The sequence below is a fragment of the Selaginella moellendorffii genome, unplaced genomic scaffold (assembly GCF_000143415.4).
Source record: "Selaginella moellendorffii unplaced genomic scaffold, v1.0 SELMOscaffold_128, whole genome shotgun sequence".
NCBI lineage: Eukaryota > Viridiplantae > Streptophyta > Lycopodiopsida > Selaginellales > Selaginellaceae > Selaginella > Selaginella moellendorffii.
In genome coordinates this window covers 351,301-369,190 of record NW_003314389.1, presented here as the reverse complement: position 1 = coordinate 369,190, position 17,890 = coordinate 351,301, and positions in this window count along the sequence as shown.

The window sequence follows — 17,890 nt, the reverse complement described above, 5'->3', positions numbered from 1 at the left end:
GCCAACTTGACCTCAAGGCATCACACCTTGGCCCATTCGGTGTCTCCACATTTTCGGCTCCACAAGCCTACCTTTATGAGACTTCCTACTTGTGTCTAGGTCTTTGCCAAGACCAATATAGTTGTTTCTCATGCCAACTATCCATTAGCATTGCACTATAAAGTTTACACACACCTTGTGTTAAAATTGTTCTCTTTTGGGAACACCTTTCCCATGACTTTAGTATGGCACATTCTGTTATTAATGAGATATCCACTGTTCTTATACTTGGATTTTATGATCCTCCCCATCCTTTGTGAAGCACAGCACACCTCAGTCCAAATGCTTCTACCAATCCCTTAGGACCAATCCCTTAGGACCGGTTCTTTGACTCTACTTGAGTCATCTAGTTTTTTGGACTTTGTTAATCCAATGACCCGTAAGTTCCTATTTTTGAGGTGTCAGCTCACTAGAATGCATTTTCTTGTATTCATGTTCTACTCATAAGGACCATTTTTGCAAGTGTTACTCCAACACTTGATTATTTTCCATTCTTTGTGGGCTAGCTTTGCCCCTTAAGACTATCTGTCCATATGATGAGAATACCAACTCATCCTTTGAGGACACCCCTAACTCCTTGGGTTTTTTCCAGCATTTATAAAAGGTAGCCTCAGCTACCATTTCAAGGACTTATGTCCTTATTCGTATTTAACCTCTCATGGTTATTAATTTCAGTTTTAAATTCATGAGCACTAATGTCAACTATATGAGGATAATCTCATGACTCCTTTATTGTTTTGGAGTCTCTATCTTTCCCGTGATCCCAACTATAGTTGTTTACCACAATTACATTAACCAGTTTGTTAAGTCAAATGCTCATTTGGATCACATCTTCAACTCTTTGAGGAAAATCTTATACTATTGCCAAGATCCCAAAGTCATTCCCTTATTAGCCCTTTTCTATCCACCACTTTACTTAGAAGTTCACACATAAACTGTAGTGAAGAGCCATGTCCTCCCGACTTACTACTCCTCAAGAATAAGCCTACTCCTAGAACCTTCCAATGCCAACACAAGTGGTAATATACTTGAGCATCAATAAGAGTCAAACTAAAGAATAGCTCCAATACCAAATTGTAAGTGACTAATTTTTCCATTCTACTTTAGTCACTTAATCACATCTTCAACCACTTGGAGGAAACTCACTCATAACCTCTATAAGTCCTATTCTAGACTTAGGGGTTACTAGTGTTGAGAATGGCACCCATACCAGTCAGCCTTTGCACTTGGTCAAGTGCTCTACATGTTCGATCCCAAGACCGACACCCAAAGGTATCACTGACATATAAGCCTGTTACACTAAGGCCATGGCTATTCACCTTTGTCACACCGGTGATCCAACACAACATACATCACAATCCCGTCTCTCAAAGACTAGGCCATCCGTCTATGAGTGATCATCCTAGATCCACTCCTTAGCACCCTTAGGATACCCATAGATATTCTCCAATATCTTTTTTCAGTCTCCACCAAGTCCTTTTTTTGTCCATGTCCGTGTTCACCAACATTGCCTCTAGGACAAAGCCCATAGTCCCGATCTCTAAGTCCCACTGTCCTCTAGGATTTCCTCATTACATGACCGTATCTTTGGTCATTACACCAGAGGACTACTCCTCTTGCTTTCCACAGTTTGGGACTTTGGGACAATATTTCAGAATACCATGGCCCTACGCTAGCCTTATGGGTACTTTCCCCACCTTCCACTTTTGGGTGCTCTAGCCATGGGCTTAGAGTGAGGTTTTATTAAGCCACGCCAAGTATCCAAGTAGGTAGTGCCACCCATGCTTGGATTGGGAGCATTGACCATTCGATCTCCCGAAGGAACTAAAGCCGGCTTTTGAACACTTCACCAAGCTCCCTTGCTTGTCGATCTGTATTCACTCTAGCCTTGGACTTCCCAGTGGTTATCTCATCACCCAACACCTGGGTATTGGCCAAACTGGATCCACTAGGGTCCAACCTCCACACTCTCCCTACTATACTTTTGGAAGGCCCAAAAGTCCCCCCCCCCCCCCCCCCCCCCCCACCCTAGGGACGATCGCTTTGGGCTTTCACCCAATAGCCTGTATTAGTATTTGGATGCAGACTCGGACTTAGTCTCGGTGTCGGTTTTGGACTCAGACTCGGAGTTGGTCTCGGTCTCGGTCTTGGTCTCGGTTCCATCTTGGACTCCATCTCGGACTCTATCTCGGACTCCATCTTGGGTCCATCTCAGACTCCATCTCAGGTTCGTCTTGGACTCCATCTCGGGTCTATCTCAAACCCCATCTTGGGTCTATCTCGGACTCCATCTCGGATCTTTTTCAGACTCCATCTCAGGTCCATCTCAGACTCCATCTTGGGTCCATCTCAGACTCCATCTCAAGTCCTTCCACGTGTCATGTGTTGGTCCTTTTGTGTCCCTTTTATAAAGACTCACTTATTGCTCACTTCATGCTTGTTCTTCAAGCACTTCGTTAGGAGTTCCACTCCTGCTCTTGACTTTTTGAGTTAGAGCATTTTAGCTATATGTATTACCTCATTTGGCTTTTGCCTTAACACTACCACGTGGCACCTTTTTGGCTCCTCTTTGGGGCCTAGGGATTTTATGTCTCAGAATACTATGGGTTATGAGAATCTGTGTTCAAGTGAACTTGTGTGAAGTTATAGGTAGAAGGAAATTGGTTGAGTCTTGAAAGTTTGCATTCCTAGACTGAAAGTCATTCTTTCTCTAGGCTGGAAAATTTTCCACAATTTTTATTAGACTTTTCCAATGGCTGGTTTGTTGATCATTTTGTTTGAAAACTTTTAAGTTTTAGTAAGCCAATATGAACTAGTGAAGGGGTTGGATTTGACTTTGGTTAGCTTAGACCTTAGTAAGTAGTTTGTATAATGTGGCCTGAAAGGGATGTTGACTTTTGGGGATAAGGCAATTGAGGGTAATAAAGTCTAGAGGTGGTATAGAAATGTGTCTGTTGCACTTTTCTAGAAAGGTGACCCTTGTGCCTTTCTTTTGTAGTATTATACTTGGTTGCAGGTTGCATCTTACATTTTGTTAGACTCTATAAGTGTAATGAGCTCTCAATGATCTTGACTTGGTCTTGGTGGCCTTGCGCCTTGGCTGAGGATAGTGATGTCTAATTTAGTTGTTTGAGGTTGAGATGTTAGTACCCATATTATAGCTTTATATATGAGGAGGTTGTCTATAAATTGCCCCTTTTCCAATTGACTTAAAGGGAGATAGATAGAGTGTGATACAAAAAAAAAACATTCCAGGTAGTGTAGTTAGTATTTTTTTCAATCTAGGTGCTATACACAATTTTTTGAGCTTCAAGGTGGTGAAGAAACTTGGTTTGTTTGTGGATAAAAGCTCTGTAATTTATGAGGTGGTTATAACAGATGGATGTAGCAATCATATTTATAGTGAATAGGCTCCAAATGCTCCTTTGACAGTTTAATGTGAGACACAAATCCCGAAGCCCCAAAGTGGAGCAGAAAAGGATGCCATATAGTAGTGGCCGAAGTAGAAGTCTAACAAATGTAATATGTTTGGACCACAAACTCTGACTTAGAAAGTCGAGAGTGGGAGTGGAACTCTAACCAAAGTGCTCAAGAGATGAGCACGAAGCAATTGGTGAATGAGTCTCTAAAAAAGGGACAAAAGAAGGACTGACATATGGCAAGTGTCATAACACATAAAAGTGTCAACAATAAGTTTGAAAATGAGTTTATGAAAGAGTTTGAGAAAGAGTCTAAGATGGATTTCGATATGGACTCAAGATGGACCCGATATAGACCTGAGATGGAGTCCGAGATAGAGTTTGAGATGGACCCGAAATAGAGTCCGAGATGGACCCAGATGGAGTCCAAGATAGACCCATGATAGACCCGATATGAACTGAAGATGGAGTCTGAGATGGACCCAAGATGGAGTTCGAGATGGACTCAAGATGTAGTTTGAGATGAAGTCCGAGATGGAATTGAGATGTAGTCTGAAGTGGAGTCCGAGGTGGAGTTTGAGATGGAGTTTGAGGTGGAGTCCGAGATGGACCCGAGATGGAGTCCGAGGTTGAGGCCAAGGCTGAGATTGAGACCGAGACCGAGACCAAGATTGAGACCGAGACCGAGACTAAGTCCGAGTTTGAGACCAAGTCTGAGATTGAGTTCGAGGCAAAGTCTTAGTTTGAGTTCGAGGGTGAATGCCCAAAGTGTTCATCTCCCAAACCCTAGGGGGTTTGGTGAGCTCCAAAAGTATAGTAGGGGGAGGACTCTAGTGGAGTTAGTTGGCCAGGAAAGGCCAGTATGACCAAGGAAGGTTATACCCACATGTTGGGTGATGATATATCCACTAAAGAGTTCAAGGCTAGAGTGAATATGGATAAACAAGCTGGGTAGTTTGGTGAAGTGTTCAAGAGTCGGCTCTAGCTCCCTTAGGAGATCGAAATAGTCAATGCTCCCAATCCAAGTGTGGGTGGCACTACCTACTTGGATACCTAGTATGGCTTATTGGTACCTCACTCTAGCCACATCGCTAGGGCACCCAAAGGTGGAAGGTGGGGAGAGTACACACAAGGGTCACATACAACCAAGGTGTTCTGAAATGTTGTCATAAAGTCCCAAACTATGGAAAAAAAAGAGGAGCAGCCCTCTGGTGTAGAGATGAAAGATATGGTCACATGGTAAGGAAGTCTCAGAGGTCAATAGGACATAGTGGTCGGGCCTGTGGGCCTTGACCAAGTTTCAATGTTGGTGAATACGGCTGTGGACGGAAAAGGACTTGGTGGAGACCAAAAAAAGGATATTGGGGAAGACTGTTCCCCATGTCTGTAGGCATCCTAAGGATGTTAAGGAGTGGATCTAAGATAATCACTCATGAACGGATGGCCCAATCTTTGAGAGACGGGACTGTGATGTATGTGGTGTTGGACTACCAATGTGACAAAGGTGAATGGGCATGGCCTTAGTGTAATGGGTTAATATATTAGTGGTACCTTTGGGTGTTAGTTATGGGATTAGACACATGGAGCACTTGGACCAAGTGCAAAGGTTAAGTGACATAGATGCTATATTTGGGGCTAGCAAGTCCCCAAGTCTAGAATTTCCTTGTCGGTGACGGCTGGAAGGTGTTTGAGTGGTAGCGCATCTGCGTTAGACAAAAAGGTTACCCTAACTCATTTAAGTTGGTGCATTTCTCACATAGTTGTATCGGTCACTTGGTCTCGGTTCTAATACTAATACAGGCAGTTGGGTGAAAGCCCAAATCGATCGTCCCCCAGGAGGGGGGGGGGGGGGGGCTGCGGGGGGTCCCAAAATTTATTAGGGAAAATGTTGGGGTTTGGAACCCCAGGGGAGCCCAGTTTGCCCAAAGAAAGGCCAATTTTGGCCTAGGAAAGGCCAGTTTGGCCCAGGAAGGCCATGCCCAGTGTTGGGTGATGAACTGACCACTGGGAAGTCCAAGACTAGAGTGAATACAGACCGACAAGCGGGGTAGCTTGGTGAAGTGTTCAAAAGCTGTCTCTAGTTCCCTCGGGAGATCGACTGGCTGATGCTCCCAGTCCAACTGTGGGTGGCACTACCTTCTTGGATACCTGGCATGGCTCAACAAAACCTCGCTCTAAGCCCATGGCTAGAGCACCCAAAGGCGGAAGGCGGGGAGAGTACCCATGAGGCCCGCGTAGGGCCACGGTGTTCCGAAATGTTGTCCCAAGGGCCCAGATTGTGGAAAGGAAGAGTAGTCCTCTGGTGTAGTGACCAAGGATACAGTCGGGTGGTGAGGAAGTCCTAGAGGACCGTGGGACTTAATGACCGAGCTCGTGGGCCTCAATCCAGTGGCAGTGTTGGCAAACACGGCCATGGGCAGAAAGGGACTTAGTGGGGACCGTTAAAGGGATATTGGGGAAGGTGAATCCCCATATCTATGGGCATCCTAAGGATGCTAAGGAGTGGATCTAGAATGATCACTCATGGACGGATGGCCCTGTCCTTGAGAGGTGGGACTATGGTGTAGGTGGTGTTAGACCACCGGTGTGACCAAGGTGAGGGACATGGCCTTAGCGTAACAGGCTGATATGTCAATGGTACCTTGGGGTGTCGGTCATGGGATCGGACATGTGGAGCACTTGGACCAGGTGCAAAGGTTGAGTGGTGGGAATGCCATTCTCGAGGATAGCAAGCCCAAGTCCGAAATAGGACGTATAGAGGTTGTGAGGGAGACTCCTCCAAGTAGTCGGAGGCGTGGTTAAGTGACTAAAGTAGAATGGAAAAATTAGTCGTTTACAATAGTATGAATACCGTGAACTTTTTCTGGAGTTGTTTTTTTGGCGGTATTCTAGACTGGAGTATGCATCGACGAGGACGTCGATCTTCCCTAAGGGGGGGAGAGTGTCACAAATGTGACTTCAGGTATTGAAAGTTACATGTCGGCTAGTCCTTTCGGATATTCTTTCCTTACTACCATGATGGCAGGAGGTCAGTATTGCTAGACCTGTTATTAGTTCCCACTTGAGCTAGTTGAGAAACTGGTCATTGACCGTGTACTTAAATCGGATAAATATAAGGTAGGAACTCCTATGTGTTTCTTGCTAAGAATACTCAGCCTGGTTTGAGAAATTCCTGTCATTGGCTTGCACTTGCTAGTATCAAGAACCCCCGCGATATTGACCTTGGTCCTTCAATATTTGCTAGATTATAGCTTACCGTGTTTGTCAAACACCCTCGCTATCATGCCCTTTGTGTTAGTTTCATTTCGGTTCTAAATGCTATTTATGGAAAGTGTCTAGATTCGCTCATTTAGCATATCTATGAAATGTAGAGATTGTCTTGAACACAATGGTGTTCATCCCGTGTCCAAATTCACAAACTAGCGCCATTCCATATTTAGTAAGTTTGGAGCCTTTCCCTGAGCCTAACTCCTAATCGTAAGGGAGGCTTGGGGTGAAAGCCCAAAGCGTGTGTTCCTCAAGGTGGGGGGGGAGGGCGAGGGGGGGGGGATATGGGGGGTTCCAAATGTATAGTAGAGATAGTGGGTAGGTTGGGCATGGCTGACCAACCTGAAGTGCCAGACTCCGTTTGGCTCCGTTTTGCATGTTGGTCCTGGCATTGGGATGTTGGTTACTCTAGGACTGTTTCAAGCTCCGTTTTGCATGTTGGTCCTGGCATTGGGATGCTGGTTACTCTAGGACTGTTCCAAGCTCCGTTTTGCATGTTGGTCCTAGCATTGGGATGCTGGTTACTCTAGGACTATTCTAAGTCGCTCCATGCCCTTATCCCTTCACTCCTTAGGCTATATGCTTGGGAGTTGCTCTTTTAAGCTCCTGAGTTTAGACTTCCCGAGAGGTCACCCAACCCAGTACTATTCAAACCTAAGGACACTTAACTCCAAATATCCCAAGACCTTTAACCAATTGGAAAAAAAGGTGCACTTTTATTCATAGGCGCTTTCCCTCTATATTTGAACCCCATTGATCGTTTTTTAAATCGTTCCTTTTGGTTGCTTACAGCTTTGTGGTTTGGTTCCGTCACTCCTTAGCTCCATGCTTGGGAGTTTGGCACCGTTCCTTCGTTCAATGGCCCAAGGCCCTGAAACTCGGGTTCCACACTACTATCCTTTGGACACGTGGCATGAGACATGTGGCATCTGTCACGTGGCACAAAGAGGGTGTAGGTTCTGCTTTGTGGTTATCCTATGGTAAATCACCATAGGATAAAGTGTAAAAACTACGTGCGCTACAAAAATCCCTTCAAGGTTCTTAAAGATAATTCTAGGTAAGTTAGTACCTAGAAAGACAAGTGTAAATGGTTCATAGAATGCATGAAATCATAATAGTGTAGCAAAAGTGTGATCTTGAAACTTGCCATGATGTGAGGCTATCAAAGTTAGGGAAGTAGTCCCCGAGTGTTCAAATAAATGGCTTTGAACGAAAGTCGATGGTTGAGGACTTTCACACTTATACATGAAACTATGTTACGCTAATTAAATGACTTGCGAAGTGAGATTGGCAAGTCGGGGGGAACAAAAACCTTAATTGAAGGTGTTGAATTCAAAAAGGGGTGGCCTCTGGGGCCAAGTATGGAGGAATCTATATATGATCATAGACTTATCAAATGAGAGGGCTTTGGTAGTTTAGAGGAATTAAGTTTTTAATCTGTGATCCGCAGTGTGCTTTGGGTATAAGTTGGTGCACCGACATGAAGAGTCACACCAAGCATCCTAGATGATGCCGCCCGTAAATGCATATATGGAGGTTGGGTTCAAATCCCAACTTTATATTGTTTGGGTTTGAGTCCCAACTCATTAGTATATGGTGATGGTTTGGAATATGAGGACACTTATTTTTCGGTGGTCATAAACTCTTAGTAAAGAGATTGACTTAGGCACACCACTAAGTGGGGGATGCCCCAAAGTTGTGATGCACAATTAAATTGCTTAGAGTGAAAGCTCGGCATATCTAATTTGAACAACTTTGGTGCAAGTGGCACCAAGGATGTGGTGAATGAAATGAGGACACCTAGGCTCCATTTGCTATGGACCATTCGCCAAAAGGGTTGGCTTGGGCAAACCTCCAAGTGTGGGGGATGCCCCCGAGGTCATAGTCAACAACTTAAAAGTTTGGAAGACTTTATATCAATTAGCAAATCAGTTAAGGTATCAAGTTAAGATCACTAGGTGATCCTATAGGTAAACAAAAAAAAGATCCTTGCTAGGTTAAGGAATAAGGTTCCTAGTTCAAAGTATTGATTTAAACTATTGGTTATTGTGTGAATTGGTCGAGGTGACTAAGTGGGAAGCACAGCTAAGGGAAATGAGCTATGTTAATATGGTGAGTCCAAACAATAGTCTCTAAGAAACACTTATGAGAGGGACACAAAGTTGGGCCGTGGATAGAGCCCAAATCAAAAATGCTAAAGAGACTTACTAGGGGTGAACACCCCCTAAACTTGGCAAAGAAAAACCTTTGCTATAGAACTAAAAAGATATCTTGAGGATGGAGGTACTGATTCTATGTTGCTTGGTGCAACAATCAAAGGATAGAAGAAAAAAAAACTAGTGGCCAAGAATGGGCCATAGAAATCATTAGAAGGGAATGTATTTCCAAGGATGGATTCCTAAATGCTTCAATTTAGCAAAAGTAAAAGCTCCAAAAGAGGGAGCAGTAAGGTAGTTAAATGATAGGGTCATGAATAGCTTTAGCACAAATTATGAATAAATGGAACTTAGTGCCTAGAATGGCACAAAATTAAAAAAATGGTTCCCTCAAGTAAAGAACTTTATAGAATGGGGAAGTGGAGTTTGCACAACATGTGTAATGCAAGGTGTCAGAGACACCCAGAAAATTAACTTTGAGAAATCAAAATTAAAAGTTCCAAAGTGCGGTAGTTACATTTAGTTACATTGATGGAAGCTAAGACTACTCAGAAATGAGTAGTTGGATTGAGATAGAAAGTGTTTATAACGGGTTTAGCAAGAACTAAACTAAATAAAGGGAGAGAACCACCATAAGTGGTCTAATGAGTTATTAAGTTGGAGAGATTATGCTCCTTAGAGGATGGGCAAGGCATGGTGAGCCTTCATTGTCGAACAATTGACAAATATTGGCTGGGTGCCAAGGATGAAAAATGGTAATCCATGATAGGGTTACTTTATAAAATGGTTTATCGTTTGATGAGGACATCGAACTTTGTTTATGGGTGGTGGAGTTGTGAAACACAAATCCCTAAGCCCTAAAGTGGAGCAGAAAAGGGTGCCACATAGTAGTGGCTAAGCAAAAGTCCAATAAATGTAACATGTTTGGACCAAAAAACTCTGACTTGGAAAGTCAAAAGTGGGAGTGGAATTCCAAACAAAGTGTTTGAGAGATGAGTATGAAGCAATCCATGAATGAGTCTCTAAAAAAGGGACACAAGAAGGACTAACACATAGCAAGTGTTGTGACTCATGAAAGTGTTAAGAACGAGTCCGAAAAAGAGTCCGCGAAGGAGTCCAAGATGGAGTTTGATATGGACCCAATATGGACCTGAGATAGAGTCCAAGATGGAGTCCAAGATGCACCTGAGATGGAGTCCAAGGTTGAGGTCGAGGCCAAGACCGAGGCCAAGACCGAGACCAAGTCCAAGTCTGAGACTGAGTCTAAGACCGAGTCTGAGACTAAGACCAAGTCCGAGTCTGAGTCCAAGTCCGAGTCTAAATTCAAGTCCAAATCCAAGTTCAAGTCTGAGTCTGAGTCCAAGCTTGAGTTTGAGGGTGAAAGCCCAAACCATTTGTCTCCCAGACCCTAGGGGGTTTGGTGAGCTCCAAAAGTATAGTAGGGGGAAGACTCTAATTTGGCCAGGAAAGGCCAGTATGACCAAGGATGGCTATACCCACGTGTTGGATGATGATATATTTACTAAAAAGTCCAAGGATAGAGTGATTACGGATAGATAAGTAAGGTAGCTTCGTGAAGTGTTCAAGAGCCGACTTTAGCTCCCCCAGGAGATCGAAATGGTCAATACTCCCAATCCAAGTATGGGTGGCACTACCTATATGGATACTTGGCTCATTAGAACCTCACTCTAGCCACATGGTTAAGGCACCCAAAGGTGAAAGGTGGGGAGAGTACCCATGAGGCTCGTATAGGGCCACGGTATTCCGAAATGTTGTCCTAAAGTCCCAGATTATGGAAAGGAAAAGAAGCAATCTTCTAGTGTAGAGACCAAGGATACAATCACATGGTGAGGAAGTCCTAAAGGTCATTGGGACATAGTGGTTGGGCTTGTGGGCCTTAATGCAGTGGCAATGTTGATGAACATGGCCATGGACAAAAAAGGACTTGGTAAGGACCGAAAAAGGGATATTGGGGAAGACTATTCCCCATGTCTGCAAGCATCTTAAGGATGCTAAGGAGTGGATCTGGGATAATCACTCATGGACAGATGGTCCAATATTTGAGAGACGGGACTATAATGTAGGTGGCATTATATCACTAGTGTGACAAAAGGTGAATAGGCATGGCTTTGGTGTAACAAGTTGATATGTCGGTGGTACATTTAGGTGTTAGTCATAGGATCAGACACGTGGAGCATTTCTACTAAGTGCAAAGGTTGACTGGCACGGATGCCAATCTAAGGGCTGGCAAGTCCCCAAGTCCAAAGTAGGACTTATAGAGGTTGTGAGTGAGACTCCTTCAAGTGGTCGAAGGTATGGTTAAATGACTAAAGTGGAATGGACAATTTTGTCACTTACATTTAAGGGATTCTTGACCATCCTTTATTCCAGGTTATGGAGTTTAGTCGCATAGATGTTATTCTTGGGAAAGAATGGTTTTATGACAAGAAGTTAGGAATCAATTGGGAGTATAATGTTGTACATATTGAAGTTGACTTTTGTGGTGTATTTGTTTCTTTTTAATATGATCATGGCTGATTTGAAGTATATTCATAGTCATAAGCTCGTGTGAACTATATTTAGGAGTTCTATGATGTATTTTTAGTTGAGTTGCCTAATGGTTTGCCTCTCAAACGTGGAATTTAACATGAGATTGATTTGGTTTGTAGAGCTACTTTTATCAGAAACAACTAGCTCGTACTACTCCTATTAAAGGTGAGGAGTTTAATAAGCACCTTACTGAGTACCTTTAGAAGGGGTGGTTATAGATAAATAAGTCTTCTTGGGTTGCTCCAATGGTGATGGTAAAGAAGAAAGATGGTACATGGCATCTCTATATGAATTACAAGGAATTGAATGATAGGACAATGAAGAATATATTCTAAATCCCTTATATTGATGATTTGCTCAATCATCTTCATAGTACTCAATATTTTATAAAGATTGATTTGAGGCAAGGGTATCATCAAATTAGTCTCAAGTTGAAGGATGTTTCAAAAACTATATTCTAGACAAAAACAAGTCACTACAAGCTTTTGCTGATGCTGTTTGGTTTGACAAATGCTCCTACAACTTTTTAGAGGTTAATGAATCAGTCAGCAAGTTGAGCAAAGTTGAGTATGCTCTCACATACATGAGCCACAAGTTTGATAACACATAGTGGAATTGGCTTACTCAAGATAAAGAGTTGTATACCATGATTGCTATTGTGAAGGAATAGCAATATTATTTATATGGATCAGACTTTCATGTGGATTCAGACCATTAGTCTTTCCAATATTTTAGTTGTCAAAAGGACCTTTGAGGCTATCTTGTTCGTTGGCAAGAGTTCTTACAGGCAATGTTTGTTAGGATCCGATACAAGTATGGAGGTGACAATAAGGTGGTTGATGCATTATCTAGGATGGTAAATTCTATCTCATTCATGAAGCTATCTAGCAATTTTTTAGATAAGCTTATGAATTTTGTTAACTTTAACTCTATTATTATTGATAATTGCATGAAGGTTTTGTTGAGGAATGCCTCTATAGATTTGAAGGGTGATAAGTTTATATCATTTGAGATACAAAATGGAATTTTAGCGAAAAAGGGATGTGTAGTGATTCCTCATATTGACAAACTCATTAAATGAATTTTGGTTGAATGTCATGATATGCCAAGTGCTAAGCATCCAAAGGTACTAAGAACATATATATTAGTGAAGAGGCATTTCTTTTAGCATGGGACAAAATCAGATGTTGAGAAGTACGTACGTGGTTATTTGACCTGCCAAGTGGTCAAAGTTGATCATCAAAAGCTTGCTAGCCTCTATCATCCTCTATATGTACCCAAAAACAAGTGGGATAGCATCTTGATACCCTTTATCACTAATTTACCCAAGACCTTTCAAGTAAATGATGTTATTTAGGTTGTTATGCATCATTTGACAAAAATGGCACACTTCTTCTTAATAAAAACAATAATTAAAACTTCTAAACTTTCTTAATTGTTTGTAGACCAGTTATGTAGTCTCTATGGTTTGCCAGGTGATATTGTGAGTGATTGAAATCCCAAATTCACATCCAAGTTTTGGTAAATGGTCTTTAAGAAGCTAAAGACTAAGTTGAGTATAAATAGTGGTGAGTATCCACAATCAGATGAGTAGACAGAGTGTATGAATCAGTTATTAAAACATATATTAAGGTCTTTTGTGGGAAACTTGACTCAATACGAAGTATAGAAGAAGTACTTGCCTTTGTTTCAATTTTCTCACAATAGTGTTCATCAATTAACTATAGGCATGTCTCTATTTATAGTGATGTATGGCTATAAGCCTAACTCTCTCGTGAGTTTGAGTTTGGCTTTGGTTCGGGTACCTCATACTTGTGATTTCCTGGAGGATATACAAGATAAATTTGAGTTAGCAAAACTAAACATGAGGTAAGCTCAAGATTGATACAAAAGATAGGTTGATGAGGATCATCATCATCAAGAGTACAAAGTGGTGACAAGGTTTTTCTTAAGCTATTAGGTGCACAACAGTCTCTAAAAGGAAGTGACAGTGCTAAGTTATCTCCATAGTATTGGCCATAGATAATTTTACAGCATATGGGATCTTGTTTAACTTTGGACTTACTAGCTAGTTAAAGATTGATCCAACGTTCCATGTGAGAAAGTTTATGTGTGTTTGCAATCTAGTGATGTTGTGGATCAATCCATCATCCAAGAGATTGATGACGAGAAGGCTGATCTGGCTAATATTCTTGCTCAAAGATTGGTGAAAATAAGCTGTAAGACAACTCTAGAGTTGTTAGTTCAGTGGAATAATTATTCCATGGACAAGTTACATAGGAAACTGAGAATGATATGAAGAGAGTGTTTTGAGTTTTGATTATGACTTAGATGACATTCATGAGAAAGGGGAGAATTGAGTTCTATAGTTGTATTGTTATATGATTTAACTGTTTGTTCTATTTTCATTCTCTTGTTTTCATGACTATATTATTATGCAAGAAAGTTATATTGCTTTCTTTCTTTTATGGCTGTTTGTCACAATATTGGGGTTTTTGTTAGCACATTTTTTCTCTATGGCTAAATTGCCTTTATGTGAGGCTTGTTTAGCTTCTCGAGGCTGCCGTTTGCAATTGGGTCATGAGGGAGGGAGAATGACACAAATCATAAGAATATTCTATGATATATGAGATTTAAGGCCATAACACTTTAAAGATTAGGAGGTTTGTAGTGCGCATAGAATAATTGGTCTATACAATGGAAGGATTAGTATATTTAGTGCAGAAATGGAAGTACTAGTTCCTCTTATCTTAGTAAGGGATGTTAGTCAATAATTAATGAAGACATTGACATTTCTAAAGGGGGAGTGAATGTAGCGTATGTGATTATGGTATGAGATTTGGATATATTATCACTATGGATTCTTGAAACTTTGAGGGATAAATAAGGATAAAATAACCATTAAGGGCTCTCTCATTTTTGCCCCTTCTCCAGTTGGCTTAAGGGGAAAAAGATAGGGTATGTTATATTGGCCTAGGGTTTACTCCTTGTTCATTTCAGATAAAGATTAAATATGAGATTATAGACTATTTATAAGGTGAACCACTTGTTTTTATAGATTATATTTGATCTATTGTAGGCATTGACAGCTATTTGTGAGACATAAATCCCTAAGCCCTAAAGTGGAGCCAAAAGAGTGCTACGTGGTAATGGCCGAAACAAAAGCCAAACGAGCGTAATATGTTTGGACTAAAAGCTTCAAATTGAAAAGTCAAGAGCAGGAGTGAAACTCCCAATGAAGGGCTTGAGGAATGAGCATGAAGCGAGCAATAAGTGAGGCTTTAAAAAAGGGACACAAAAGGACCAACACATGACACCTAAAAGTGTCGAGATAGAGTCTAAGATGGAATTTGAGATGGACCCGAGATGGTTTTTATGCTTTTTATGGAAAGTGTTTAGTTCTGCATCCAACTTGGGTGTAAGCCCAAACTTCATGCTACTCTAGTGGGTGGGGTACCCTCTTCCTCATGTTAGGCCACTAATATGCTAAAATCATGCCAAATACTATCTGTCACCATTTTACAGGCAACTGCTAGATATAGTGAAATCTCTAGTCATGGGGATACACTGTCAACTGGTCATATCACCGACCTCTCTATCAATGTTCTTTATTCTGTTAAAAGGATGTGATCGTGTAAAAAACTCTAACTGCCTGTTTAAGTAGTTTATCTAAATGTTACCAATGGGTTTGGTTTCTTTGCTTAGGAGGGTCAGGCCTCTAGCTTCTCTCTCTATATCCCTGTAGGCAGGGGCATATCTGTGAGACACAAAATCCCTAGGCCCCAAAGTGGAGCCAGAAGGGTGCCACATGGTAGTGGCCAAAGCGAAAGCCAAACGAGCGTAACACATTTGGACTAAAAGCTCCGACTTGAAAGGTCAAGAGCAGGAGTGGAACTCCCAACAAAGTGCTCAAGGAACAACCACGATGCGAGCAATAAGCGAGGCTCCAAAAAGGGACCCAAAAGGACCAACACATGACACGTGGAAGTGTCCGAGATGGAGTCCGAGATGGACCCGAGTTGGAGTCCCAGGTGGAGTCCGAGATGGAGTCTGAGGTGGAGTTTGAGTTGGAGTCCGAGGTGGAGTCTGAGATGGAGTCCGAGGTGGAGTCCGAGATGGAGTCCGAGATGGACCTGAGATGGAGTCCGAGATGGACCGAGATGGAGTCCAAGATGGACCGAGACAGAGTACGAGATGGAGTCCGAGATGGACTAAGACGGAGTCTGAGATGGAGTCCGAGATGGACCCGAGATGGAGTCCGAGATGGACCCAAGATGGAGTCCGAGATGGAGTCCAAGATGGACCGAGATGGAGTCCGAGATGGACTAAGACCGAGTCCGAGATGGAGTTCGAGATGGACTGAGACCGAGTCCGAGATGGAGTTCGAGATGGACCGAGATGGAGTCTGAGATGGACCCGAGATAGATACCGAGATGGACCCAAGATGGAGTCCAAGATGGAGTCCGAGATGGACCGAGACGGAGTCCGAGATGGAGTCCGAGATGGACCGAGACGGAGTCCGAGATGGAGTCTGAGATGGACCCGAGATGGAATCCGAGATGGAGTCCAAGAAGGACCCGAGATGGAGTCTAAGGTCGAGACCGAGACCAGGACCGAGACCGGGACCGAGACTGAGACCGAGCCCGAGTCCGAGTTCGAGTCCGAGTCAGAGTCCGAGTCCAAGTCCGAGTCCGAGTCCGAGTCCGAGTTTGAGTCTGAGACGGTGAAAGCCCAAAGCGTTCGTCTCCCAGACCCTGGGGGGTTTGGTGAGCTCCAAAAGTATAGTAAGGGGGAGGACTGTAGTGGAGCCAGTTTGGCCAGGAAAGGCCAGTTTGGCTAGGAAAGGCCAGTTTGGCCAGGAAAGGCCAGTTTGGCCAAGAAAGGCCAGACCCAGTGTTGGGTGACAAACTGACCACTGGGAAGTCTAAGACTAGAGTGAATACAGACCGACAAGCGGGGTAGCTTGGTGAAGTGTTCAAGAGCCGGCTCTAGTTCCCTCGGGAGATCGACTGGCTAATGCTCCCAGTCCAAGTGTGGGTGGCACTACCTACTTGGATACCAGGCGTGGCTCAACGGAACCTCGCTCTAAGCCCATGGCTAGAGCACCTAAAGGTGGAAGGTGGGGAGAGTACCCACGGGGCTCACGTAGGCCCACGATGTTCCGAAATGTTGTCCCAGAGTCCCAAATGGGGGAAAGGAGGAGGAGCAGTCCTCTAGTGTAGTGACTAAGGATACAGTCACATGGTGAGGAAGTCCCAGAGGACCATGGGACTTAGTGGTCGGGCCTGTGGGCCTTGATGTAGCGGTAGTGTCGGCGAACATGGCCATGGACAGAAAAGGGAGTTGGTTGGAACTGACAAAGGGATATTGGGGAAGGTTATTCCCCATGTCTGTAGGCATCCTAAGGATGTTAAGGAGTGGATTTGGGTTGACCACTCATAGACGGATGGCCCAGTCTTGGAGAGATAGGATTGTGATGCAAGTGGTATTGGACCACTAGTGCGGCAAAGGTGAATGGGCATGGCCTTAGCGTAACGGGCCGATATGTTAATGGTACCTTTGGGTGTCAGTCTTGGGACTGGACACGTGGAGCACTTAGACTAAGTGCAAGGGATGAGTGGCATGGATGCCATCCTCGGGGCTAGTAGGTCCCAAGTCCTGAATTGGACTTAAGGAGGTTGTGAATGAGACTCCTCCAAGTGGTCAAAGGTGTGGTTAAGTGACTAAAGTAGAATGGAAAATTTAGTCGCTTACAATATCACACTTTTGTAAGCTGGGTGACACCTAGAGTAGCAAGGGTGGCTAACTCCGTTGGTCATTTCCTTATTAACGACAACTAAAAGGTGTTTGAGTTGGTAGCACATCCGCGTTAGACAAAGAGGTTGCCTCCTAACTCATTTAATTTGGTGCATTTCTCACATAGTGTGATCACCATGAACTTTTTCTGAAGTTGTTTCCTTGGTTGTGGTCTAGACTAGAGTATGCATCAACAAGGATGTCGATCTTCCCTAAGGGGGAGAGTGTTGCGAATGTGACTTTGGGTATCAAAAGTTACTTGTCAGCTATCCTTTCGGATACTCTTTCCTTACTACCACAATGGCAAGAGGTCAGTATTGCTAGACCCTTTATCAGTCCCTCTTTTGTCCAGCTAAGTATAGATGCAAAGTCCAGGAAGGGGGTTCCAAATGTATAGTATGGATAGTGGGTACGTTGGGCATAGTTGACCAACCTGAAGCATAATCTAGCTCCTACTTACATGCCTATCCTTGTTTTACGTATGGCTTGGGTCTAAGCCCAAATTCCATTCCATGCTAGCTAGTGGAGTACCCATATCCTTGCGTTAGATCACCAGTATACTGAAATTGCACTTGACTCCATTTGGCTCTGTGTTGCGTGTTGGTTCTGGCATTGGGAAGCTAGATACTCTAGAACTGTTCTAAGTTGCTTTGCACTCCTATC